The 20000-nt window shown below is 37.6% G+C and overlaps 4 non-coding genes and 76 pseudogenes across 4 annotated transcripts; all 80 read left to right on the top strand.

The window, feature by feature from the left end:
* The first annotated feature begins 155 nt into the window (after positions 1 to 155).
* LOC148439366 (5S ribosomal RNA) lies at positions 156 to 274 on the top strand (annotated as a pseudogene).
* Positions 275 to 390: 116 nt separating this feature from the next.
* LOC148439365 (5S ribosomal RNA) lies at positions 391 to 509 on the top strand (annotated as a pseudogene).
* Positions 510 to 625: 116 nt separating this feature from the next.
* LOC148439364 (5S ribosomal RNA) lies at positions 626 to 744 on the top strand (annotated as a pseudogene).
* A 115-nt stretch (positions 745 to 859) lies between these two features.
* On the top strand, positions 860 to 978 carry LOC148439363 (5S ribosomal RNA; annotated as a pseudogene).
* Positions 979 to 1094: 116 nt separating this feature from the next.
* LOC148439362 (5S ribosomal RNA) lies at positions 1095 to 1213 on the top strand (annotated as a pseudogene).
* Positions 1214 to 1329: 116 nt separating this feature from the next.
* On the top strand, positions 1330 to 1448 carry LOC148439361 (5S ribosomal RNA; annotated as a pseudogene).
* Positions 1449 to 1563: 115 nt separating this feature from the next.
* LOC148439360 (5S ribosomal RNA) lies at positions 1564 to 1682 on the top strand (annotated as a pseudogene).
* Positions 1683 to 1798: 116 nt separating this feature from the next.
* LOC148439359 (5S ribosomal RNA) lies at positions 1799 to 1917 on the top strand (annotated as a pseudogene).
* Positions 1918 to 2033: 116 nt separating this feature from the next.
* LOC148439358 (5S ribosomal RNA) lies at positions 2034 to 2152 on the top strand (annotated as a pseudogene).
* A 116-nt stretch (positions 2153 to 2268) lies between these two features.
* Positions 2269 to 2387, top strand: LOC148439357 (5S ribosomal RNA; annotated as a pseudogene).
* Positions 2388 to 2502: 115 nt separating this feature from the next.
* LOC148439356 (5S ribosomal RNA) lies at positions 2503 to 2621 on the top strand (annotated as a pseudogene).
* Positions 2622 to 2737: 116 nt separating this feature from the next.
* Positions 2738 to 2856, top strand: LOC148439355 (5S ribosomal RNA; annotated as a pseudogene).
* Positions 2857 to 2971: 115 nt separating this feature from the next.
* On the top strand, positions 2972 to 3090 carry LOC148439354 (5S ribosomal RNA; annotated as a pseudogene).
* Positions 3091 to 3206: 116 nt separating this feature from the next.
* LOC148439353 (5S ribosomal RNA) lies at positions 3207 to 3325 on the top strand (annotated as a pseudogene).
* A 116-nt stretch (positions 3326 to 3441) lies between these two features.
* Positions 3442 to 3560, top strand: LOC148439352 (5S ribosomal RNA; annotated as a pseudogene).
* Positions 3561 to 3675: 115 nt separating this feature from the next.
* Positions 3676 to 3794, top strand: LOC148439351 (5S ribosomal RNA; annotated as a pseudogene).
* Positions 3795 to 3910: 116 nt separating this feature from the next.
* Positions 3911 to 4029, top strand: LOC148439350 (5S ribosomal RNA; annotated as a pseudogene).
* A 116-nt stretch (positions 4030 to 4145) lies between these two features.
* On the top strand, positions 4146 to 4264 carry LOC148439349 (5S ribosomal RNA; annotated as a pseudogene).
* A 116-nt stretch (positions 4265 to 4380) lies between these two features.
* On the top strand, positions 4381 to 4499 carry LOC148439348 (5S ribosomal RNA; annotated as a pseudogene).
* Positions 4500 to 4615: 116 nt separating this feature from the next.
* Positions 4616 to 4734, top strand: LOC148439347 (5S ribosomal RNA; annotated as a pseudogene).
* Positions 4735 to 4850: 116 nt separating this feature from the next.
* On the top strand, positions 4851 to 4969 carry LOC148439346 (5S ribosomal RNA; annotated as a pseudogene).
* A 116-nt stretch (positions 4970 to 5085) lies between these two features.
* On the top strand, positions 5086 to 5204 carry LOC148439345 (5S ribosomal RNA; annotated as a pseudogene).
* A 115-nt stretch (positions 5205 to 5319) lies between these two features.
* Positions 5320 to 5438, top strand: LOC148439344 (5S ribosomal RNA; annotated as a pseudogene).
* Positions 5439 to 5554: 116 nt separating this feature from the next.
* On the top strand, positions 5555 to 5673 carry LOC148439343 (5S ribosomal RNA; annotated as a pseudogene).
* Positions 5674 to 5789: 116 nt separating this feature from the next.
* On the top strand, positions 5790 to 5908 carry LOC148439342 (5S ribosomal RNA; annotated as a pseudogene).
* A 115-nt stretch (positions 5909 to 6023) lies between these two features.
* LOC148439341 (5S ribosomal RNA) lies at positions 6024 to 6142 on the top strand (annotated as a pseudogene).
* A 116-nt stretch (positions 6143 to 6258) lies between these two features.
* On the top strand, positions 6259 to 6377 carry LOC148439340 (5S ribosomal RNA; annotated as a pseudogene).
* Positions 6378 to 6493: 116 nt separating this feature from the next.
* On the top strand, positions 6494 to 6612 carry LOC148439339 (5S ribosomal RNA; annotated as a pseudogene).
* A 116-nt stretch (positions 6613 to 6728) lies between these two features.
* Positions 6729 to 6847, top strand: LOC148439338 (5S ribosomal RNA; annotated as a pseudogene).
* Positions 6848 to 7198: 351 nt separating this feature from the next.
* Positions 7199 to 7317, top strand: LOC148439337 (5S ribosomal RNA; annotated as a pseudogene).
* A 116-nt stretch (positions 7318 to 7433) lies between these two features.
* On the top strand, positions 7434 to 7552 carry LOC148439336 (5S ribosomal RNA; annotated as a pseudogene).
* A 116-nt stretch (positions 7553 to 7668) lies between these two features.
* On the top strand, positions 7669 to 7787 carry LOC148439335 (5S ribosomal RNA; annotated as a pseudogene).
* Positions 7788 to 7903: 116 nt separating this feature from the next.
* LOC148439334 (5S ribosomal RNA) lies at positions 7904 to 8022 on the top strand (annotated as a pseudogene).
* Positions 8023 to 8138: 116 nt separating this feature from the next.
* LOC148439333 (5S ribosomal RNA) lies at positions 8139 to 8257 on the top strand (annotated as a pseudogene).
* A 115-nt stretch (positions 8258 to 8372) lies between these two features.
* LOC148439332 (5S ribosomal RNA) lies at positions 8373 to 8491 on the top strand (annotated as a pseudogene).
* Positions 8492 to 8607: 116 nt separating this feature from the next.
* Positions 8608 to 8726, top strand: LOC148439331 (5S ribosomal RNA; annotated as a pseudogene).
* Positions 8727 to 8842: 116 nt separating this feature from the next.
* LOC148439330 (5S ribosomal RNA) lies at positions 8843 to 8961 on the top strand (annotated as a pseudogene).
* A 115-nt stretch (positions 8962 to 9076) lies between these two features.
* On the top strand, positions 9077 to 9195 carry LOC148439329 (5S ribosomal RNA; annotated as a pseudogene).
* Positions 9196 to 9311: 116 nt separating this feature from the next.
* Positions 9312 to 9430, top strand: LOC148439328 (5S ribosomal RNA; annotated as a pseudogene).
* A 116-nt stretch (positions 9431 to 9546) lies between these two features.
* LOC148439327 (5S ribosomal RNA) lies at positions 9547 to 9665 on the top strand (annotated as a pseudogene).
* Positions 9666 to 9781: 116 nt separating this feature from the next.
* LOC148439326 (5S ribosomal RNA) lies at positions 9782 to 9900 on the top strand (annotated as a pseudogene).
* A 351-nt stretch (positions 9901 to 10251) lies between these two features.
* On the top strand, positions 10252 to 10370 carry LOC148439325 (5S ribosomal RNA; annotated as a pseudogene).
* A 116-nt stretch (positions 10371 to 10486) lies between these two features.
* Positions 10487 to 10605, top strand: LOC148439324 (5S ribosomal RNA; annotated as a pseudogene).
* A 115-nt stretch (positions 10606 to 10720) lies between these two features.
* On the top strand, positions 10721 to 10839 carry LOC148439323 (5S ribosomal RNA; annotated as a pseudogene).
* Positions 10840 to 11190: 351 nt separating this feature from the next.
* Positions 11191 to 11309, top strand: LOC148439322 (5S ribosomal RNA; annotated as a pseudogene).
* Positions 11310 to 11425: 116 nt separating this feature from the next.
* Positions 11426 to 11544, top strand: LOC148439321 (5S ribosomal RNA; annotated as a pseudogene).
* Positions 11545 to 11659: 115 nt separating this feature from the next.
* On the top strand, positions 11660 to 11778 carry LOC148439320 (5S ribosomal RNA; annotated as a pseudogene).
* Positions 11779 to 11894: 116 nt separating this feature from the next.
* LOC148439319 (5S ribosomal RNA) lies at positions 11895 to 12013 on the top strand (annotated as a pseudogene).
* Positions 12014 to 12129: 116 nt separating this feature from the next.
* LOC148439318 (5S ribosomal RNA) lies at positions 12130 to 12248 on the top strand (annotated as a pseudogene).
* A 116-nt stretch (positions 12249 to 12364) lies between these two features.
* On the top strand, positions 12365 to 12483 carry LOC148439317 (5S ribosomal RNA; annotated as a pseudogene).
* A 116-nt stretch (positions 12484 to 12599) lies between these two features.
* Positions 12600 to 12718, top strand: LOC148439316 (5S ribosomal RNA). The gene has a single exon (XR_015876363.1). It is a non-coding gene; the product is annotated as a 5S ribosomal RNA (ribosomal RNA).
* A 116-nt stretch (positions 12719 to 12834) lies between these two features.
* On the top strand, positions 12835 to 12953 carry LOC148439315 (5S ribosomal RNA; annotated as a pseudogene).
* Positions 12954 to 13069: 116 nt separating this feature from the next.
* LOC148439314 (5S ribosomal RNA) lies at positions 13070 to 13188 on the top strand (annotated as a pseudogene).
* A 116-nt stretch (positions 13189 to 13304) lies between these two features.
* On the top strand, positions 13305 to 13423 carry LOC148439313 (5S ribosomal RNA; annotated as a pseudogene).
* Positions 13424 to 13538: 115 nt separating this feature from the next.
* On the top strand, positions 13539 to 13657 carry LOC148439312 (5S ribosomal RNA; annotated as a pseudogene).
* Positions 13658 to 13773: 116 nt separating this feature from the next.
* LOC148439311 (5S ribosomal RNA) lies at positions 13774 to 13892 on the top strand (annotated as a pseudogene).
* A 116-nt stretch (positions 13893 to 14008) lies between these two features.
* LOC148439310 (5S ribosomal RNA) lies at positions 14009 to 14127 on the top strand (annotated as a pseudogene).
* A 116-nt stretch (positions 14128 to 14243) lies between these two features.
* LOC148439309 (5S ribosomal RNA) lies at positions 14244 to 14362 on the top strand (annotated as a pseudogene).
* A 115-nt stretch (positions 14363 to 14477) lies between these two features.
* On the top strand, positions 14478 to 14596 carry LOC148439308 (5S ribosomal RNA; annotated as a pseudogene).
* A 116-nt stretch (positions 14597 to 14712) lies between these two features.
* Positions 14713 to 14831, top strand: LOC148439307 (5S ribosomal RNA; annotated as a pseudogene).
* Positions 14832 to 14947: 116 nt separating this feature from the next.
* LOC148439306 (5S ribosomal RNA) lies at positions 14948 to 15066 on the top strand (annotated as a pseudogene).
* A 115-nt stretch (positions 15067 to 15181) lies between these two features.
* Positions 15182 to 15300, top strand: LOC148439305 (5S ribosomal RNA). The gene has a single exon (XR_015876320.1). It is a non-coding gene; the product is annotated as a 5S ribosomal RNA (ribosomal RNA).
* A 116-nt stretch (positions 15301 to 15416) lies between these two features.
* LOC148439304 (5S ribosomal RNA) lies at positions 15417 to 15535 on the top strand (annotated as a pseudogene).
* Positions 15536 to 15651: 116 nt separating this feature from the next.
* On the top strand, positions 15652 to 15770 carry LOC148439303 (5S ribosomal RNA; annotated as a pseudogene).
* A 116-nt stretch (positions 15771 to 15886) lies between these two features.
* LOC148439302 (5S ribosomal RNA) lies at positions 15887 to 16005 on the top strand (annotated as a pseudogene).
* Positions 16006 to 16121: 116 nt separating this feature from the next.
* On the top strand, positions 16122 to 16240 carry LOC148439301 (5S ribosomal RNA; annotated as a pseudogene).
* Positions 16241 to 16356: 116 nt separating this feature from the next.
* On the top strand, positions 16357 to 16475 carry LOC148439300 (5S ribosomal RNA; annotated as a pseudogene).
* A 116-nt stretch (positions 16476 to 16591) lies between these two features.
* Positions 16592 to 16710, top strand: LOC148439299 (5S ribosomal RNA; annotated as a pseudogene).
* A 116-nt stretch (positions 16711 to 16826) lies between these two features.
* On the top strand, positions 16827 to 16945 carry LOC148439298 (5S ribosomal RNA; annotated as a pseudogene).
* Positions 16946 to 17061: 116 nt separating this feature from the next.
* LOC148439297 (5S ribosomal RNA) lies at positions 17062 to 17180 on the top strand (annotated as a pseudogene).
* A 351-nt stretch (positions 17181 to 17531) lies between these two features.
* LOC148439296 (5S ribosomal RNA) lies at positions 17532 to 17650 on the top strand (annotated as a pseudogene).
* Positions 17651 to 17766: 116 nt separating this feature from the next.
* On the top strand, positions 17767 to 17885 carry LOC148439295 (5S ribosomal RNA; annotated as a pseudogene).
* A 115-nt stretch (positions 17886 to 18000) lies between these two features.
* LOC148439294 (5S ribosomal RNA) lies at positions 18001 to 18119 on the top strand (annotated as a pseudogene).
* A 351-nt stretch (positions 18120 to 18470) lies between these two features.
* LOC148439293 (5S ribosomal RNA) lies at positions 18471 to 18589 on the top strand (annotated as a pseudogene).
* A 116-nt stretch (positions 18590 to 18705) lies between these two features.
* LOC148439292 (5S ribosomal RNA) lies at positions 18706 to 18824 on the top strand (annotated as a pseudogene).
* Positions 18825 to 18939: 115 nt separating this feature from the next.
* On the top strand, positions 18940 to 19058 carry LOC148439291 (5S ribosomal RNA; annotated as a pseudogene).
* A 116-nt stretch (positions 19059 to 19174) lies between these two features.
* Positions 19175 to 19293, top strand: LOC148439290 (5S ribosomal RNA). Its single transcript, XR_015876387.1, has one exon. It is a non-coding gene; the product is annotated as a 5S ribosomal RNA (ribosomal RNA).
* Positions 19294 to 19409: 116 nt separating this feature from the next.
* LOC148439289 (5S ribosomal RNA) lies at positions 19410 to 19528 on the top strand (annotated as a pseudogene).
* Positions 19529 to 19644: 116 nt separating this feature from the next.
* Positions 19645 to 19763, top strand: LOC148439288 (5S ribosomal RNA; annotated as a pseudogene).
* Positions 19764 to 19879: 116 nt separating this feature from the next.
* Positions 19880 to 19998, top strand: LOC148439287 (5S ribosomal RNA). The gene has a single exon (XR_015876362.1). It is a non-coding gene; the product is annotated as a 5S ribosomal RNA (ribosomal RNA).
* The last annotated feature ends 2 nt before the right edge of the window (positions 19999 to 20000 follow it).

Here is a 20000-nt window from a genome sequence, read left to right as displayed (position 1 = left end):
GGATGGGAGACCACCTGAGAATACCAGTTGCTGTAGGAAATTTTATACAGCCAAAACATTCTTTTCTATTACATTTTACATTTAATTTTTTCAACTTATCAATGAATTTACTTGAGTTAAGAAGTAAAAGAGGTCTAAAGTTAATGTTTTTGAGCACCTGCTGCCAAACCACACTGGACATGCCCAATCTTGTTTGATCTTGGAAGCTATGCAGTGTTGGGCCTCGTTAGTACTTGGATGGGAGACCACCTGGGAATACCAGGTGCTGTAGGTAATTTTATACTGCCATAACATTCTTTTCTATTACATTTTACATTTAATTTTTTCAACTTATCAATGAATTTACTTGAGTTAAGAAGTAATAGAGGTCTTAAGTTAATGGTTTTGGGCACCTACAGCCAAACCACACTGGACATGCCCAATCTCGTCTGATCTTGGAAGCTATGCAGTGTTGGGCCTGGTTAGTACTTGGATGGGAGACCACCTAGGAATCCCAGGTGCTGTAGGTAATTTTATACTGCCATAACAGTCTTTTCTATTACATTTTACAATTAATTTTTTCAACTTATCAATGAATTTACTTGAGTTAAGAAGTAATAGAGGTCTAAAGTTAATACTTTTGAGCACCTACAGCCAAACCACACTGGACATGCCCAATCTCGTTTGATCTTGGAAGCTGTGCAGTGTTGGGCCTGGTTAGTACTTGGACGGGAGACCACCTGGGAATGCCAGGTGCTGTAGGTACCTTTATACTGCCATAACATTCTTTTCTATTACATTTTACATTTCATTTTTCAACTAATCATTGAATTTACTTGAGTTAAGAAGTAAAAGAGGTCTAAAGTTAATGTTTTTGAGCACCTACAGCCAAACCACACAGGACATGCCCAATCTCGACTGAACTTGGAAGCTATGCAGTGTTGGGCCTGGTTAGTACTTGGATGGGAGACCTCCTGGGAATACCAGGTGCTGTAGGTTATTTTATACTGCCATAACATTCTTTTCTATTACATTTTACATTTAATTTTTTCAACTTATCAATGAATTTACTTGAGTTAAGAAGTAATAGAGGTCTAAAGTTAATGTTTTTGAGCACCTACAGCCAAACCACACAGGACATGCCCAATCTCGTCTGAACTTGGAAGCTATGCAGTGTTGGGCCTGGTTAGTACTTGGATGGGAGACCACCTGGGAATACCAGGTGCTGTAGGTAATTTTATACTGCCATAACATTCTTTTCTATTACATTTTACATTTAATTTTTTCAACTTATCAATGAATTTACTTGAGTTAAGAAGTAATAGAGGTCTAAAATTAATGTTTTTGAGCACCTACAGCCAAACCACACTGGACATGCCCAATATCGTCTGATATTGGAAGCTATGCAGTGTTGGGCCTGGTTAGTACTTGAATGGGAGACCACCTGGGAATACCAGGTGCTGTAGGTAATTTTATACTGCCATAACATTCTTTTCCATTACATTTTACATTTCATTTTTCAACTTATCATTGAATTTACTTGAGTTAAGAAGTAAAAGAGGTCTAAAGTTAATGTTTTTGAGCACCTACAGCCAAACCACACTGGACATGCCCAATCTCGTCTGATCTTGGAAGCTATGCAGTGGTGGGCCAGGTTAGTACTTGGATTGGAGACCACCTAGGAATCCCAGGTGCTGTAGGTAATTTTATACTGCCATAACAGTCTTTTCTACTACATTTTACATTTAATTTTTTCAACTTATCAATGAATTTACTTGAGTTAAGAAGTAATAGAGGTCTAAAGTTAATGCTTTTGAGCACCTACAGCCAAACCACACTGGACATGCCCAATCTCGTCTGATCTTGGAAGCTATGCAGTGTTGGGCCTGGTTAGTACTTGGAGGGGAGACCACCTGGGAATACCAGGTGCTGTAGGTAATTTTATATAGCCATTACATTCTTTTCTATTACATTTTACATTACATTTTTTCAACTTATCAATGAATTTTCTTGAGTTAAGAAGTAAAAGAGGTCTAAAGTTAATGTTTTTGAGCACCTACAGTCAAACCACACTGGACATGCCCAATCTCGTCTGATCTTGGAAGCTATGCAGTGTTGGGCCTGGTTAGTACTTGGATGGGAAACCACCTGGGAATACCAGGTGCTGTAGGTAATTTTATACTGCCATAACATTCTTTTCTATTACATTTTACATTTAATTTTTTCAACTTATCAATGAATTTACTTGAGTTAAGAAGTAATAGAGGTCTAAAGTTAATGGTTTTGGAAACCTACAGCCAAACCACACTGGACATGCCCAATATCATTTGATCTTGGAAGCTATGCAGTGTTGGGCCTGGTTAGTACTTGGATGGGAGACGACCTGGGAATACCAGGAGCTGTAGGTAATTTTATACTGCCAAAACTTTCTTTTCTATTACATTTTACATTGCATTTTTCAACTTATCGTTGAATTTACTTGAGTTAAGAAGTAAAAGAGGTCTAAAGTTAATGTTTTTGAGCACCTACAGCCAAACCACACTGGACATGCCCAATCTCGTCTGATCTTGGAAACTATGCAGTGTTGGGCCTGGTTAGTACTTGGATGAGAGACCACCTAGGAATCCCAGGTGCTGTAGGTAACTTTATACTGCCATAACAGTCTATTCTATTACATTTTACATTTAATTTTTTCAACTTATCAATGAATTTACTTGAGTTAAGAAGTAATAGAGGTCTAAAGTTAATGGTTTTGGGCACCTACAGCCAAACCACACTGGACATGCCCAATATCACCTGATCTTGGAAGCTATGCAGTGTTGGGCCTGGTTAGTACTTGGATGGGAGACCACCTGGGAATACCAGGTGCTGTAGGTAATTTTATACTGCCATAACATTCTTTTTTATTACATTTTACATTTCATTTTTCAACTAATCATTGAATTTACTTGAGTTAAGAAGTAAAAGAGGTCTAAAGTTAATGTTTTTAAGCACCTACAGCCAAACCACACTGGACATGCCCAATCTCGACTGAACTTGGAAGCTATGCAGTGTTGGGCCTGGTTAGTACTTGGATGGGAGACCACCTGGGAATACCAGGTGCTGTAGGTAATTTTATACTGCCATAACATTCTTTTTTATTACATTTTACATTTAATTTTTTCAACTTATCAATGAATTTACTTGAGTTAAGAAGTAATAGAGGTCTAAAGTTAATGTTTTTGAGCACCTACAGCCAAACCACACAGGACATGCCCAATCTCGTCTGAACTTGGAAGCTACGCAGTGTTGGGCCTGGTTAGTACTTGGATGGGAGACCACCTGGGAATACCAGGTGCTGTAGGTAATTTTATACTGCCATAACCTTCTTTTCTATTACATTTTACATTTAATTTTTTCAACTTATCAATGAATTTACTTGAGTTAAGAAGTAATAGAGGTCTAAAATTAATGTTTTTGAGCACCTACAGCCAAACCACACTGGACATGCCCAATATCGTCTGATATTGGAAGCTATGCAGTGTTGGGCCTGGTTAGTACTTGAATGGGAGACCACCTGGGAATACCAGGTGCTGTAGGTAATTTTATACTGCCATAACATTCTTTTCCATTACATTTTACATTTCATTTTTCAACTTATCATTGAATTTACTTGAGTTAAGAAGTAAAAGAGGTCTAAAGTTAATGTTTTTGAGCACCTACAGCCAAACCACACTGGACATGCCCAATCTCGTCTGATCTTGGAAGCTATGCAGTGGTGGGCCAGGATAGTACTTGGATTGGAGACCACCTAGGAATCCCAGGTGCTGTAGGTAATTTTACACTGCCATAACAGTCTTTTCTTCTACATTTTACATTTAATTTTTTCAACTTATCAATTAATTTACTTGAGTTAAGAAGTAATAGAGGTCTAAAGTTAATGCTTTTGAGCACCTACAGCCAAACCACACTGGACATGCCCAATCTCGTCTGATCTTGGAAGCTATGCAGTGTTGGGCCTGGTTAGTACTTGGAGGGGAGACCACCTGGGAATACCAGGTGCTGTAGGTAATTTTATATAGCCATTACATTCTTTTCTATTACATTTTACATTTAATTTTTTCAACTTATCAATGAATTTACTTGAGTTAAGAAGTAATAGAGGTCTAAAATTAATGTTTTTGAGCACGTACAGCCAAACCACACTGGACATGCCCAATATCATCTGATCTTGGAAGCTATGCAGTGTTGGGCCTGGTTAGTACTTGAATGGGAGACCACCTAGGAATCCCAGGTGCTGTAGGTAATTTTATACTGCCATAACAGTCTATTCTACTACATTTTACATTTAATTTTTTCAACTTATCAATGAATTTACTTGAGTTAAGAAGTAATAGAGGTCTAAAGTTAATGCTTTTGAGCACCTACAGCCAAACCACACTGGACATGCCCAATCTCGTCTGATCTTGGTAGCTATGCAGTGTTGGGCCTGGTTAGTACTTGGACGGGAGACCACCTGGGAATACCAGGTGCTGTAGGTAATTTTATATAGCCATAACATTATTTTCTATTACATTTTACATTACATTTTTTCAACTTATCAATGAATTTACTTGAGTTAAGAAGTAAAAGAGGTCTAAAGTTAATGTTTTTGAGCAACTACAGTCAAACCACACTGGACATGCCCAATCTCATCTGATCTTGGAAGCTATGCAGTGTTGGGCCTGGTTAGTACTTGGATGGGAGACCACCTGGGAATACCAGGTGCTGTAGGTAATTTTATACTGCCATAACATTCTTTTCTATTACATTTTACATTACATTTTTTCAACTTATCAATGAATTTTCTTGAGTTAAGAAGTAAAAGAGGTCTAAAGTTAATGTTTTTGAGCAACTACAGTCAAACCACACTGGACATGCCCAATCTCGTCTGATCTTGGAAGCTATGCAGTGTTGGGCCTGGTTAGTACTTGGATGGGAGACCACCTGGGAATACCAGGTGCTGTAGGTAATTTTATACTGCCATAACATTCTTTTCTATTACATTTTACATTTAATTTTTTCAACTTATCAATGAATTTACTTGAGTTAAGAAGTAATAGAGGTCTAAATTTAATGCTTTTGAGCACCTACTGCCAAACCACACTGGACATGCCCAATCTTGTTTGATCTTGGAAGCTATGCAGTGTTGGGCCTGGTTAGTACTTGGATGGGAGACCACCTGGGAATACCAGGAGCTGTAGGTAATTTTATACTGCCAAAACTTTCTTTTCTATTACATTTTACATTTCATTTTTCAACTTATCATTGAATTTACTTGAGTTAAGAAGTAAAAGAGGTCTAAAGTTAATGTTTTTGAGCACCTACAGCCAAACCACACTGGACATGCCCAATCTCGTCTGATCTTGGAAGCTATGCAGTTTTGGGCCTGGTTAGTACTTGGATGGGAGACCACCTAGGAATCCCAGGTGCTGTAGGTAATTTTATACTGCCATAACAGTCTATTCTATTACATTTTACATTTGATTTTTTCAACTTATCAATGAATTTACTTGAGTTAAGAAGTAATAGAGGTCAAAAGTTAATGCTTTTGAGCACCTACAGCCAAACCACACTGGACATGCCCAATCTTGTTTGATCTTGGAAGCTATGCAGTGTTGGGCCTGGTTAGTACTTAGACCGGAGACCACCTGGGAATACCAGGTGCTGTAGGTAATTTTATACTGCCATAACATTCTTTTCTATTACATTTTACTTTTAATTTTTTCAACTTATCAATGAATTTACTTGAGTTAAGAAGTAATAGAGGTCTAAAGTTAATGGATTTGGGCACCTACAGCCAAACCACACTGGACAAGCCCAATCTCGTCTGATCTTGAAAGCTATGCAGTGTTGAGCTTGGTTAGTACTTGGATGGGAGACCACCTGGGAATGCTAGGTGCTGTAGGTAATTTTATACTGCCATAACATTCTTTTCTATTACATTTTACATTTCATTTTTCAACTAATCATTGAATTTACTTGAGTTAAGAAGTAAAAGAGGTCTAAAGTTAATGTTTTTGAGCACCTACAGCCAAACCACCCTGGACATGCCCAATCTCGACTGAACTTGGAAGCTATGCAGTGTTGGGCCTGGTTAGTACTTGGATGGGAGACCACCTGGGAATACCAGGTGCTGTAGGTAATTTTATACTGCCATAACATTCTTTTCTATTACATTTTACATTTAATTTTTTCAACTTATTAATGAATTTACTTGAGTTAAGAAGTAATAGAGGTCTAAAGTTAATGTTTTTGAGCACCTACAGCCAAACCACACAGGACATGCCCAATCTCATCTGAACTTGGAAGCTATGCAGTGTTGGGCCTGGTTAGTACTTGGATGGGAGACCACCTGGGAATACAAGGTGCTGTAGGTAATTTTATACTGCCATAACATTCTTTTCTATTACATTTTACATTTAATTTTTTCAACTTATTAATGAATTTACTTGAGTTAAGAAGTAATAGAGGTCTAAAGTTAATGCTTTTGAGCACCTACAGCCAAACCACACTGGACATGCCCAATCTCGTCTGATCTTGGAAGCTATGCAGTGTTGGGCCTGGTTAGTACTTGGATGGGAGACCACCTGGGAATACAAGGTGCTGTAGGTAATTTTATATAGCCATAACATTCTTTTCTATTACATTTTACATTACATTTTTTCAACTTATCAATGAATTTACTTGAGTTAAGAAGTAAAAGAGGTCTAAAGTTAATGTTTTTGAGCACCTACAGTCAAACCACAAAGGACATGCCCAATCTCTTCTGATCTTGGAAGCTATGCAGTGTTGGGCCTGGTTAGTACTTGGATGGGAGACCACCTGGGAATACCAGGTGCTGTAGGTAATTTTATACTGCCATAACATTCGTTTCTATTACATTTTACATTTAATTTTTTCAACTTATCAATGAATTTACTTGAGTTAAGAAGTAATAGAGGTCTAAATTTAATGCTTTTGAGCACCTACAGACAAACAACACTGGACATGCCCAATCTCGTCTGATCTTGTAAGCTTTGCTGTGTTGGGCCTGGTTTGTACTTGGATGGGAGACCACCTGAGAATACCAGTTGCTGTAGGAAATTTTATACAGCCAAAACATTCTTTTCTATTACATTTTACATTTAATTTTTTCAACTTATCAATGAATTTACTTGAGTTAAGAAGTAAAAGAGGTCTAAAGTTAATGTTTTTGAGCACCTACTGCCAACCCACACTGGACATGCCCAATCTTGTTTGATCTTGGAAGCTATGCAGTGTTGGGCCTGATTAGTACTTGGATGGGAGACCTCCTGGGAATACCAGGTGCTGTAGGTAATTTTATACTGCCATAACATTCTTTTCTATTGCATTTTACATTTAATTTTTTCAACTTATCAATGAATTTACTTGAGTTAAGAAGTAATAGAGGTCTAAAGTTAATGGTTTTGGTCAACTACAGCCAAACCACACTGGACATGCCCAATCTCGTCTGATCTTGGAAGCTATGCAGTGTTGGGCCTGGTTAGTACTTGGACGGGAGACCACCTGGGAATACCAGGTGCTGTAGGTAATTTTATATAGCCATAACATTATTTTCTATTACATTTTACATTACATTTTTTCAACTTATCAATGAATTTACTTGAGTTAAGAAGTAAAAGAGGTCTAAAGTTAATGTTTTTGAGCAACTACAGTCAAACCACACTGGACATGCCCAATCTCATCTGATCTTGGAAGCTATGCAGTGTTGGGCCTGGTTAGTACTTGGATGGGAGACCACCTGGGAATACCAGGTGCTGTAGGTAATTTTATACTGCCATAACATTCTTTTCTATTACATTTTACATTACATTTTTTCAACTTATCAATGAATTTTCTTGAGTTAAGAAGTAAAAGAGGTCTAAAGTTAATGTTTTTGAGCAACTACAGTCAAACCACACTGGACATGCCCAATCTCGTCTGATCTTGGAAGCTATGCAGTGTTGGGCCTGGTTAGTACTTGGATGGGAGACCACCTGGGAATACCAGGTGCTGTAGGTAATTTTATACTGCCATAACATTCTTTTCTATTACATTTTACATTTAATTTTTTCAACTTATCAATGAATTTACTTGAGTTAAGAAGTAATAGAGGTCTAAATTTAATGCTTTTGAGCACCTACTGCCAAACCACACTGGACATGCCCAATCTTGTTTGATCTTGGAAGCTATGCAGTGTTGGGCCTGGTTAGTACTTGGATGGGAGACCACCTGGGAATACCAGGAGCTGTAGGTAATTTTATACTGCCAAAACTTTCTTTTCTATTACATTTTACATTTCATTTTTCAACTTATCATTGAATTTACTTGAGTTAAGAAGTAAAAGAGGTCTAAAGTTAATGTTTTTGAGCACCTACAGCCAAACCACACTGGACATGCCCAATCTCGTCTGATCTTGGAAGCTATGCAGTTTTGGGCCTGGTTAGTACTTGGATGGGAGACCACCTAGGAATCCCAGGTGCTGTAGGTAATTTTATACTGCCATAACAGTCTATTCTATTACATTTTACATTTGATTTTTTCAACTTATCAATGAATTTACTTGAGTTAAGAAGTAATAGAGGTCAAAAGTTAATGCTTTTGAGCACCTACAGCCAAACCACACTGGACATGCCCAATCTTGTTTGATCTTGGAAGCTATGCAGTGTTGGGCCTGGTTAGTACTTAGACCGGAGACCACCTGGGAATACCAGGTGCTGTAGGTAATTTTATACTGCCATAACATTCTTTTCTATTACATTTTACTTTTAATTTTTTCAACTTATCAATGAATTTACTTGAGTTAAGAAGTAATAGAGGTCTAAAGTTAATGGATTTGGGCACCTACAGCCAAACCACACTGGACAAGCCCAATCTCGTCTGATCTTGAAAGCTATGCAGTGTTGAGCCTGGTTAGTACTTGGATGGGAGACCACCTGGGAATGCTAGGTGCTGTAGGTAATTTTATACTGCCATAACATTCTTTTCTATTACATTTTACATTTCATTTTTCAACTAATCATTGAATTTACTTGAGTTAAGAAGTAAAAGAGGTCTAAAGTTAATGTTTTTGAGCACCTACAGCCAAACCACCCTGGACATGCCCAATCTCGACTGAACTTGGAAGCTATGCAGTGTTGGGCCTGGTTAGTACTTGGATGGGAGACCACCTGGGAATACCAGGTGCTGTAGGTAATTTTATACTGCCATAACATTCTTTTCTATTACATTTTACATTTAATTTTTTCAACTTATTAATGAATTTACTTGAGTTAAGAAGTAATAGAGGTCTAAAGTTAATGTTTTTGAGCACCTACAGCCAAACCACACAGGACATGCCCAATCTCATCTGAACTTGGAAGCTATGCAGTGTTGGGCCTGGTTAGTACTTGGATGGGAGACCACCTGGGAATACAAGGTGCTGTAGGTAATTTTATACTGCCATAACATTCTTTTCTATTACATTTTACATTTAATTTTTTCAACTTATTAATGAATTTACTTGAGTTAAGAAGTAATAGAGGTCTAAAGTTAATGCTTTTGAGCACCTACAGCCAAACCACACTGGACATGCCCAATCTCGTCTGATCTTGGAAGCTATGCAGTGTTGGGCCTGGTTAGTACTTGGATGGGAGACCACCTGGGAATACAAGGTGCTGTAGGTAATTTTATATAGCCATAACATTCTTTTCTATTACATTTTACATTACATTTTTTCAACTTATCAATGAATTTACTTGAGTTAAGAAGTAAAAGAGGTCTAAAGTTAATGTTTTTGAGCACCTACAGTCAAACCACAAAGGACATGCCCAATCTCGTCTGATCTTGGAAGCTATGCAGTGTTGGGCCTGGTTAGTACTTGGATGGGAGACCACCTGGGAATACCAGGTGCTGTAGGTAATTTTATACTGCCATAACATTCGTTTCTATTACATTTTACATTTAATTTTTTCAACTTATCAATGAATTTACTTGAGTTAAGAAGTAATAGAGGTCTAAATTTAATGCTTTTGAGCACCTACAGACAAACAACACTGGACATGCCCAATCTCGTCTGATCTTGTAAGCTTTGCTGTGTTGGGCCTGGTTTGTACTTGGATGGGAGACCACCTGAGAATACCAGTTGCTGTAGGAAATTTTATACAGCCAAAACATTCTTTTCTATTACATTTTACATTTAATTTTTTCAACTTATCAATGAATTTACTTGAGTTAAGAAGTAAAAGAGGTCTAAAGTTAATGTTTTTGAGCACCTACTGCCAACCCACACTGGACATGCCCAATCTTGTTTGATCTTGGAAGCTATGCAGTGTTGGGCCTGATTAGTACTTGGATGGGAGACCTCCTGGGAATACCAGGTGCTGTAGGTAATTTTATACTGCCATAACATTCTTTTCTATTACATTTTACATTTAATTTTTTCAACTTATCAATGAATTTACTTGAGTTAAGAAGTAATAGAGGTCTAAAGTTAATGGTTTTGGGCAACTACAGCCAAACCACACTGGACATGCCCAATCTCGTCTGATCTTGGAAGCTATGCAGTGTTGGGCCTGGTTAGTACTTGGATGGGAGACCACCTGGGAATACCAGGAGCTGTAGGTAATTTTATCCTGCCAAAACATTCTTTTCTATTACATTTTACATTTCATTTTTCAACTTATCATTGAATTTACTTGAGTTAAGAAGTAAAAGAGGTCTAAAGTTAATGTTTTTGAGCACCTACAGCCAAACCACACTGGACATGCCCAATCTCGTCTGATCTTGGAAGCTATGCAGTGTTGGGCCTGGTTAGTACTTGGATGGGAGACCACCTAGGAATCCCAGGTGCTGTAGGTAATTTTATACTGCCATAACAGTCTATTCTATTACATTTTACATTTAATTTTTTCAACTTATCAATGAATTTACTTGAGTTAAGAAGTAATAGAGGTCTAAATTTAATGCTTTTGAGCACCTTCAGCCAAACCACACTGGACATGCCCAATCTCGTCTGATCTTGTAAGCTTTGCTGTGTTGGGCCTGGTTTGTACTTGGATGGGAGACCACCTGAGAATACCAGTTGCTGTAGGAAATTTTATACAGCCAAAACATTCTTTTCTATTACATTTTACATTTAATTTTTTCAACTTATCAATGAATTTACTTGAGTTAAGAAGTAAAAGAGGTCTAAAGTTAATGTTTTTGAGCACCTACTGCCAAACCACACTGGACATGCCCAATCTTGTTTGATCTTGGAAGCTCTGCAGTGTTGGGCCTGGTTAGAACTTGGATGGGAGACCACCTGGGAATACCAGGTGCTGTAGGTAATTTTATACTGCCATAACATTCTTTTCTATTACATTTTACATTTAATTTTTTCAACTTATCAATGAATTTACTTGAGTTAAGAAGTAATAGAGGTCTTAAGTTAATGGTTTTGGGCACCTACAGCCAAACCACACTGGACATGCCCAATCTCGTCTGATTTTGGAAGCTATGCAGTGTTGGGCCTGGTTAGTACTTGGATGGGAGACCACCTGGGAATACCAGGAGCTGTAGGTAATTTTATACTGCCAAAACTTTCTTTTCTATTACATTTTACATTTCATTTTTCAACTTATCATTGAATTTACTTGAGTTAAGAAGTAAAAGAGGTCTAAAGTTAATGTTTTCGAGCATCTACAGCCAAACCACACTGGACATGCCCAATCTCGTCTGATCTTGGAAGCTATGCAGTGTTGGGCCTGGTTAGTACTTGGATGTGAGACCACCTAGGAATCCAAGGTGCTGTAGGTAATTTTATACTGCCATAACATTCTTTTCTATTACTTTGTACATTTAATTTTTTCAACTTATTAATGAATTTACTTGAGTTAAGAAGTAATAGAGGTCTAAAGTTAATGCTTTTGAGCACCTACAGCCAAACCACACAGGACATGCCCAATCTCGTCTGAACTTGGAAGCTATGCAGTGTTGGGCCTGGTTAGTACTTGGATGGGAGACCACCTCGGAATACCAGGTGCTGTAGGTAATTTTATACTGCCATAACATTCTTTTCTATTACATTTTACATTTAATTTTTTCAACTTATCAATGAATTTACTTGAGTTAAGAAGTAATAGAGGTCTAAAATTAATGTTTTTGAGCACGTACAGCCAAACCACACTGGACATGCCCAATATCATCTGATCTTGGAAGCTATGCAGTGTTGGGCCTGGTTAGTACTTGAATGGGAGACCACCTAGGAATCCCAGGTGCTGTAGGTAATTTTATACTGCCATAACAGTCTATTCTTCTACATTTTACATTTAATTTTTTCAACTTATCAATGAATTTACTTGAGTTAAGAAGTAATAGAGGTCTAAAGTTAATGCTTTTGAGCACCTACAGCCAAACCACACTGGACATGCCCAATCTCGTCTGATCTTGGAAGCTATGCAGTGTTGAGCCTGGTTAGTACTTGGACGGGAGACCAGCTGGGAATACCAGGTGCTGTAGGTAATTTTATATAGCCATAACATTATTTTCTATTACATTTTACATTACATTTTTTCAACTTATCAATGAATTTACTTGAGTTAAGAAGTAAAAGAGGTCTAAAGTTAATGTTTTTGAGCACCTACAGTCAAACCACACTGGACATGCCCAATCTCGTCTGATCTTGGAAGCTATGCAGTGTTGGGCCTGGTTAGTACTTGGATGGGAGACCACCTGGGAATACCAGGTGCTGTAGGTAATTTTATACTGCCATAACATTCTTTTCTATTACATTTTACATTTAATTTTTTCAACTTATCAATGAATTTACTTGAGTTAAGAAGTAATAGAGGTCTAAATTTAATGCTTTTGTGAACCTACAGCCAAACCACACTGGACATGCCCAATCTCGTCTGATCTTGTAAGCTTTGCTGTGTTGGGCCTGGTTTGTACTTGGATGGGAGACCACCTGAGAATACCAGTTGCTGTAGGAAATTTTATACAGTCAAAACATTCTTTTCTATTACATTTTACATTTAATTTTTTCAACTTATCAATGAATTTACTTGAGATAAGAAGTAAAAGAGGTCTAAAGTTAATGTTTTTGAGCACCTACTGCCAACCCACACTGGACATGCCCAATCTTGTTTGATCTTGGAAGCTATGCAGTGTTGGGCCTGATTAGTACTTGGATGGGAGACCTCCTGGGAATACCAGGTGCTGTAGGTTATTTTATACTGCCATAACATTCTTTTCTATTACATTTTACATTTAATTTTTTCAACTTATCAATGAATTTACTTGAGTTAAGAAGTAATAGATGTCTAAAGTTAATGGTTTTGGGCAACTACAGCCAAACCACACTGGACATGCCCAATCTCGTCTGATCTTGGAAGCTATGCAGTGTTGGGCCTGGTTAATACTTGAATGGGAGACCACCTGGGAATACCAGGAGCTGTAGGTAATTTTATACTGCCAAAACATTCTTTTCTATTACATTTTACATTTCATTTTTCAACTTATCATTGAATTTACATGAGTTAAGAAGTAAAAGAGGTCTAAAGTTAATGTTTTTGATCACCTACAGCCAAACCACACTGGACATGCCCAATCTCGTCTGATCTTGGAAGCTATGCAGTGTTGGGCCTGGTTAGTACTTGGATGGGAGACCACCTAGGAATCCCAGGTGCTGTAGGTAATTTTATACTGCCATAACAGTCTATTCTATTACTTTTTACATTTAATTTTTTCAACTTATCAATGAATTTACTTGAGATAAGAAGTAATAGAGGTCTAAATTTAATGCTTTTGAGCACCTACAGCCAAACCACACTGGACATGCCCAATCTCGTCTGATCTTGTAAGCTTTGCTGTGTTGGGCCTGGTTTGTACTTGGATGGGAGACCACCTGAGAATACCAGTTGCTGTAGGAAATTTTATACAGCCAAAACATTCTTTTCTATTACATTTTACATTTAATTTTTTCAACTTATCAATGAATTTACTTGAGTTAAGAAGTAAAAGAGGTGTAAAGTTAATGTTTTTGAGCACCTACTGCCAAACCACACTGGACATGCCCAATCTTGTTTGATCTTGGAAGCTATGCAGTGTTGGGCCTGGTTAGAACTTGGATGGGAGACCACCTGGGAATACCAGGTGCTGTAGGTAATTTTATACTGCCATAACATTCTTTTCTATTACATTTTACATTTAATTTTTTCAACTTATCAATGAATTTACTTGAGTTAAGAAGTAATAGAGGTCTTAAGTTAATGGTTTTGGGCACCTACAGCCAAACCACACTGGACATGCCCAATCTCGTCTAATTTTGGAAGCTATGCAGTGTTGGGCCTGGTTAGTACTTGGATGGGAGACCACCTGGGAATACCAGGAGCTGTAGGTAATTTTATACTGCCAAAACTTTCTTTTCTATTACATTTTACATTTCATTTTTCAACTTATCATTGAATTTACTTGAGTTAAGAAGTAAAAGAGGTCTAAAGTTAATGTTTTTGAGCATCTACAGCCAAACCACACTGGACATGCCCAATCTCGTCTGAACTTGGAAGCTATGCAGTGTTGGGCCTGGTTAGTACTTGGATGAGAGACCACCTGGGAATACCAGGTGCTGTAGGTAATTTTATAATGCCATAACATTCTTTTCTATTACATTTTACATTTAATTTTTTCAACTTATCAATGAATTTACTTGAGTTAAGAAGTAATAGAGGTCTAAAATTAATGTTTTTGAGCATGTACAGCCAAACCACACTGGACATGCCCAATATCATCTGATCTTGGAAGCTATGCAGTGTTGGGCCTGGTTAGTACTTGAATGGGAGACCACCTAGGAATCCCAGGTGCTGTAGGTAATTTTATACTGCCATAACATTCTTTTCTATTACATTTTACATTTAATTTTTTCAACTTATCAATGAATTTACTTGAGTTAAGAAGTAATAGAGGTCTTAAGTTAATGGTGTTGGGCACCTACAGCCAAACCACACTGGACATGCCCAATCTCGTCTAATTTTGGAAGCTATGCAGTGTTGGGCCTGGTTAGTACTTGGATGGGAGACCACCTGGGAATACCAGGAGCTGTAGGTAATTTTATACTGCCAAAACTTTCTTTTCTATTACATTTTACATTTCATTTTTCAACTTATCATTGAATTTACTTGAGTTAAGAAGTAAAAGAGGTCTAAAGTTAATGTTTTTGAGCATCTACAGCCAAACCACACTGGACATGCCCAATCTCGTCTGAACTTGGAAGCTATGCAGTGTTGGGCCTGGTTAGTACTTGGATGGGAGACCACCTGGGAATACCAGGTGCTGTAGGTAATTTTATAATGCCATAACATTCTTTTCTATTACATTTTACATTTAATTTTTTCAACTTATCAATGAATTTACTTGAGTTAAGAAGTAATAGAGGTCTAAAATTAATGTTTTTGAGCATGTACAGCCAAACCACACTGGACATGCCCAATATCATCTGATCTTGGAAGCTATGCAGTGTTGGGCCTGGTTAGTACTTGAATGGGAGACCACCTAGGAATCCCAGGTGCTGTAGGTAATTTTATACTGCCATAACAGTCTATTCTACTACATTTTACATTTAATTTTTTCAACTTATCAATGAATTTACTTGAGTTAAGAAGTAATAGAGGTCTAAAGTTAATGCTTTTGAGCACCTACAGCCAAACCACACTGGACATTCCCAATCTCGTCTGATCTTGGAAGCTATGCAGTGTTGGGCCTGGTTAGTACTTGGACGGGAGACCACCTGGGAATACCAGGTGCTGTAGGTAATTTTATATAGCCATAACATTATTTTCTATTACATTTTACATTACATTTTTTCAACTTATCAATGAATTTACTTGAGTTAAGAAGTAAAAGAGGTCTAAAGTTAATATTTTTGAGCACCTACAGTCAAACCACACTGGACATGCCCAATCTCGTCTGATCTTGGAAGCTATGCAGTGTTGGGCCTGGTTAGTACTTGGATGGGAGACCACCTGGGAATACCAGGTGCTTTAGGTAATTTTATACTGCCATAACATTCTTTTCTATTACATTTTACATTTAATTTTTTCAACTTATAAATGAATTTACTTGAGTTAAGAAGTAATAGAGGTCTAAATTTAATGCTTTTGAGCACCTACAGCCAAACCACACTGGACATGCCCAATCTCGTCTGATCTTGTAAGCTTTGCTGTGTTGGGCCTGGTTTGTACTTGGATGGGAGACCACCTGAGAATACCAGTTGCTGTAGGAAATTTTATACAGCCAAAACATTCTTTTCTATTACATTTTACATTTAATTTTTTCAACTTATCAATGAATTTACTTGAGTTAAGAAGTAAAAGAGGTCTAAAGTTAATGTTTTTGAGCACCTACTGCCAAACCACACTGGACATGCCCAATCTTGATTGATCTTGGAAGCTATGCAGTGTTGGGCCTGATTAGTACTTGGATGGGAGACCTCCTGGGAATACCAGGTGCTGTAGGTAATTTTATACTGCCATAACATTCTTTTCTATTACATTTTACATTTAATTTTTTCAACTTATCAAGGAATTTACTTGAGTTAAGAAGTAATAGAGGTCTAAAGTTAATGGTTTTGGGCAACTACAGCCAAACCACACTGGACATGCCCAATCTCGTCTGATCTTGGAAGCTATGCAGTGTTGGGCCTGGTTAGTACTTGGATGGGAGACCACCTGGGAATACAAGGTGCTGTAGGTAATTTTATACTGCCATAACATTCTTTTCTATTACATTTTACATTTAATTTTTTCAACTTATTAATGAATTTACTTGAGTTAAGAAGTAATAGAGGTCTAAAGTTAATGCTTTTGAGCACCTACAGCCAAACCACACTGGACATGCCCAATCTCGTCTGATCTTGGAAGCTATGCAGTGTTGGGCCTGGTTAGTACTTGGATGGGAGACCACCTGGGAATACAAGGTGCTGTAGGTAATTTTATATAGCCATAACATTCTTTTCTATTACATTTTACATTACATTTTTTCAACTTATCAATGAATTTACTTGAGTTAAGAAGTAAAAGAGGTCTAAAGTTAATGTTTTTGAGCACCTACAGTCAAACCACAAAGGACATGCCCAATCTCGTCTGATCTTGGAAGCTATGCAGTGTTGGGCCTGGTTAGTACTTGGATGGGAGACCACCTGGGAATACCAGGTGCTGTAGGTAATTTTATACTGCCATAACATTCGTTTCTATTACATTTTACATTTAATTTTTTCAACTTATCAATGAATTTACTTGAGTTAAGAAGTAATAGAGGTCTAAATTTAATGCTTTTGAGCACCTACAGACAAACAACACTGGACATGCCCAATCTCGTCTGATCTTGTAAGCTTTGCTGTGTTGGGCCTGGTTTGTACTTGGATGGGAGACCACCTGAGAATACCAGTTGCTGTAGGAAATTTTATACAGCCAAAACATTCTTTTCTATTACATTTTACATTTAATTTTTTCAACTTATCAATGAATTTACTTGAGTTAAGAAGTAAAAGAGGTCTAAAGTTAATGTTTTTGAGCACCTACTGCCAACCCACACTGGACATGCCCAATCTTGTTTGATCTTGGAAGCTATGCAGTGTTGGGCCTGATTAGTACTTGGATGGGAGACCTCCTGGGAATACCAGGTGCTGTAGGTAATTTTATACTGCCATAACATTCTTTTCTATTACATTTTACATTTAATTTTTTCAACTTATCAATGAATTTACTTGAGTTAAGAAGTAATAGAGGTCTAAAGTTAATGGTTTTGGGCAACTACAGCCAAACCACACTGGACATGCCCAATCTCGTCTGATCTTGGAAGCTATGCAGTGTTGGGCCTGGTTAGTACTTGGATGGGAGACCACCTGGGAATACCAGGAGCTGTAGGTAATTTTATCCTGCCAAAACATTCTTTTCTATTACATTTTACATTTCATTTTTCAACTTATCATTGAATTTACTTGAGTTAAGAAGTAAAAGAGGTCTAAAGTTAATGTTTTTGAGCACCTACAGCCAAACCACACTGGACATGCCCAATCTCGTCTGATCTTGGAAGCTATGCAGTGTTGGGCCTGGTTAGTACTTGGATGGGAGACCACCTAGGAATCCCAGGTGCTGTAGGTAATTTTATACTGCCATAACAGTCTATTCTATTACATTTTACATTTAATTTTTTCAACTTATCAATGAATTTACTTGAGTTAAGAAGTAATAGAGGTCTAAATTTAATGCTTTTGAGCACCTTCAGCCAAACCACACTGGACATGCCCAATCTCGTCTGATCTTGTAAGCTTTGCTGTGTTGGGCCTGGTTTGTACTTGGATGGGAGACCACCTGAGAATACCAGTTGCTGTAGGAAATTTTATACAGCCAAAACATTCTTTTCTATTACATTTTACATTTAATTTTTTCAACTTATCAATGAATTTACTTGAGTTAAGAAGTAAAAGAGGTCTAAAGTTAATGTTTTTGAGCACCTACTGCCAAACCACACTGGACATGCCCTATCTTGTTTGATCTTGGAAGCTCTGCAGTGTTGGGCCTGGTTAGAACTTGGATGGGAGACCACCTGGGAATACCAGGTGCTGTAGGTAATTTTATACTGCCATAACATTCTTTTCTATTACATTTTACATTTAATTTTTTCAACTTATCAATGAATTTACTTGAGTTAAGAAGTAATAGAGGTCTTAAGTTAATGGTTTTGGGCACCTACAGCCAAACCACACTGGACATGCCCAATCTCGTCTGATTTTGGAAGCTATGCAGTGTTGGGCCTGGTTAGTACTTGGATGGGAGACCACCTGGGAATACCAGGAGCTGTAGGTAATTTTATACTGCCAAAACTTTCTTTTCTATTACATTTTACATTTCATTTTTCAACTTATCATTGAATTTACTTGAGTTAAGAAGTAAAAGAGGTCTAAAGTTAATGTTTTCGAGCATCTACAGCCAAACCACACTGGACATGCCCAATCTCGTCTGATCTTGGAAGCTATGCAGTGTTGAGCCTGGTTAGTACTTGGATGGGAGACCACCTAGGAATCCAAGGCGCTGTAGGTAATTTTATACTGCCATAACATTCTTTTCTATTACATTGTACATTTAATTTTTTCAACTTATTAATGAATTTACTTGAGTTAAGAAGTAATAGAGGTCTAAAGTTAATGCTTTTGAGCACCTACAGCCAAACCACACAGGACATGCCCAATCTCATCTGAACTTGGAAGCTATGCAGTGTTGGGCCTGGTTAGTACTTGGATGGGAGACCACCTGGGAATACCAGGTGCTGTAGGTAATTTTATACTGCCATAACATTCTTTTCTATTACATTTTACATTTAATTTTTTCAACTTATCAATGAATTTACTTGAGTTAAGAAGTAATAGAGGTCTAAAATTAATGTTTTTGAGCACGTACAGCCAAACCACACTGGACATGCCCAATATCATCTGATCTTGGAAGCTATGCAGTGTTGGGCCTGGTTAGTACTTGAATGGGAGACCACCTAGGAATCCCAGGTGCTGTAGGTAATTTTATACTGCCATAACAGTCTATTCTTCTACATTTTACATTTAATTTTTTCAACTTATCAATGAATTTACTTGAGTTAAGAAGTAATAGAGGTCTAAAGTTAATGCTTTTGAGCACCTACAGCCAAACCACACTGGACATGCCCAATCTCGTCTGATCTTGGAAGCTATGCAGTGTTGAGCCTGGTTAGTACTTGGACGGGAGACCAGCTGGGAATACCAGGTGCTGTAGGTAATTTTATATAGCCATAACATTATTTTCTATTACATTTTACATTACATTTTTTCAACTTATCAATGAATTTACTTGAGTTAAGAAGTAAAAGAGGTCTAAAGTTAATGTTTTTGAGCACCTACAGTCAAACCACACTGGACATGCCCAATCTCGTCTGATCTTGGAAGCTATGCAGTGTTGGGCCTGGTTAGTACTTGGATGGGAGACCACCTGGGAATACCAGGTGCTGTAGGTAAT

The sequence above is a fragment of the Taudactylus pleione genome, unplaced genomic scaffold (genome assembly GCF_031769625.1).
Source record: "Taudactylus pleione unplaced genomic scaffold, aTauple2 ptg001778l, whole genome shotgun sequence".
Classification (NCBI taxonomy): domain Eukaryota; kingdom Metazoa; phylum Chordata; class Amphibia; order Anura; family Myobatrachidae; genus Taudactylus; species Taudactylus pleione.
Note: the sequence above shows the minus strand (reverse complement) of the source record. Positions and strands in the feature narration are given on the sequence as shown.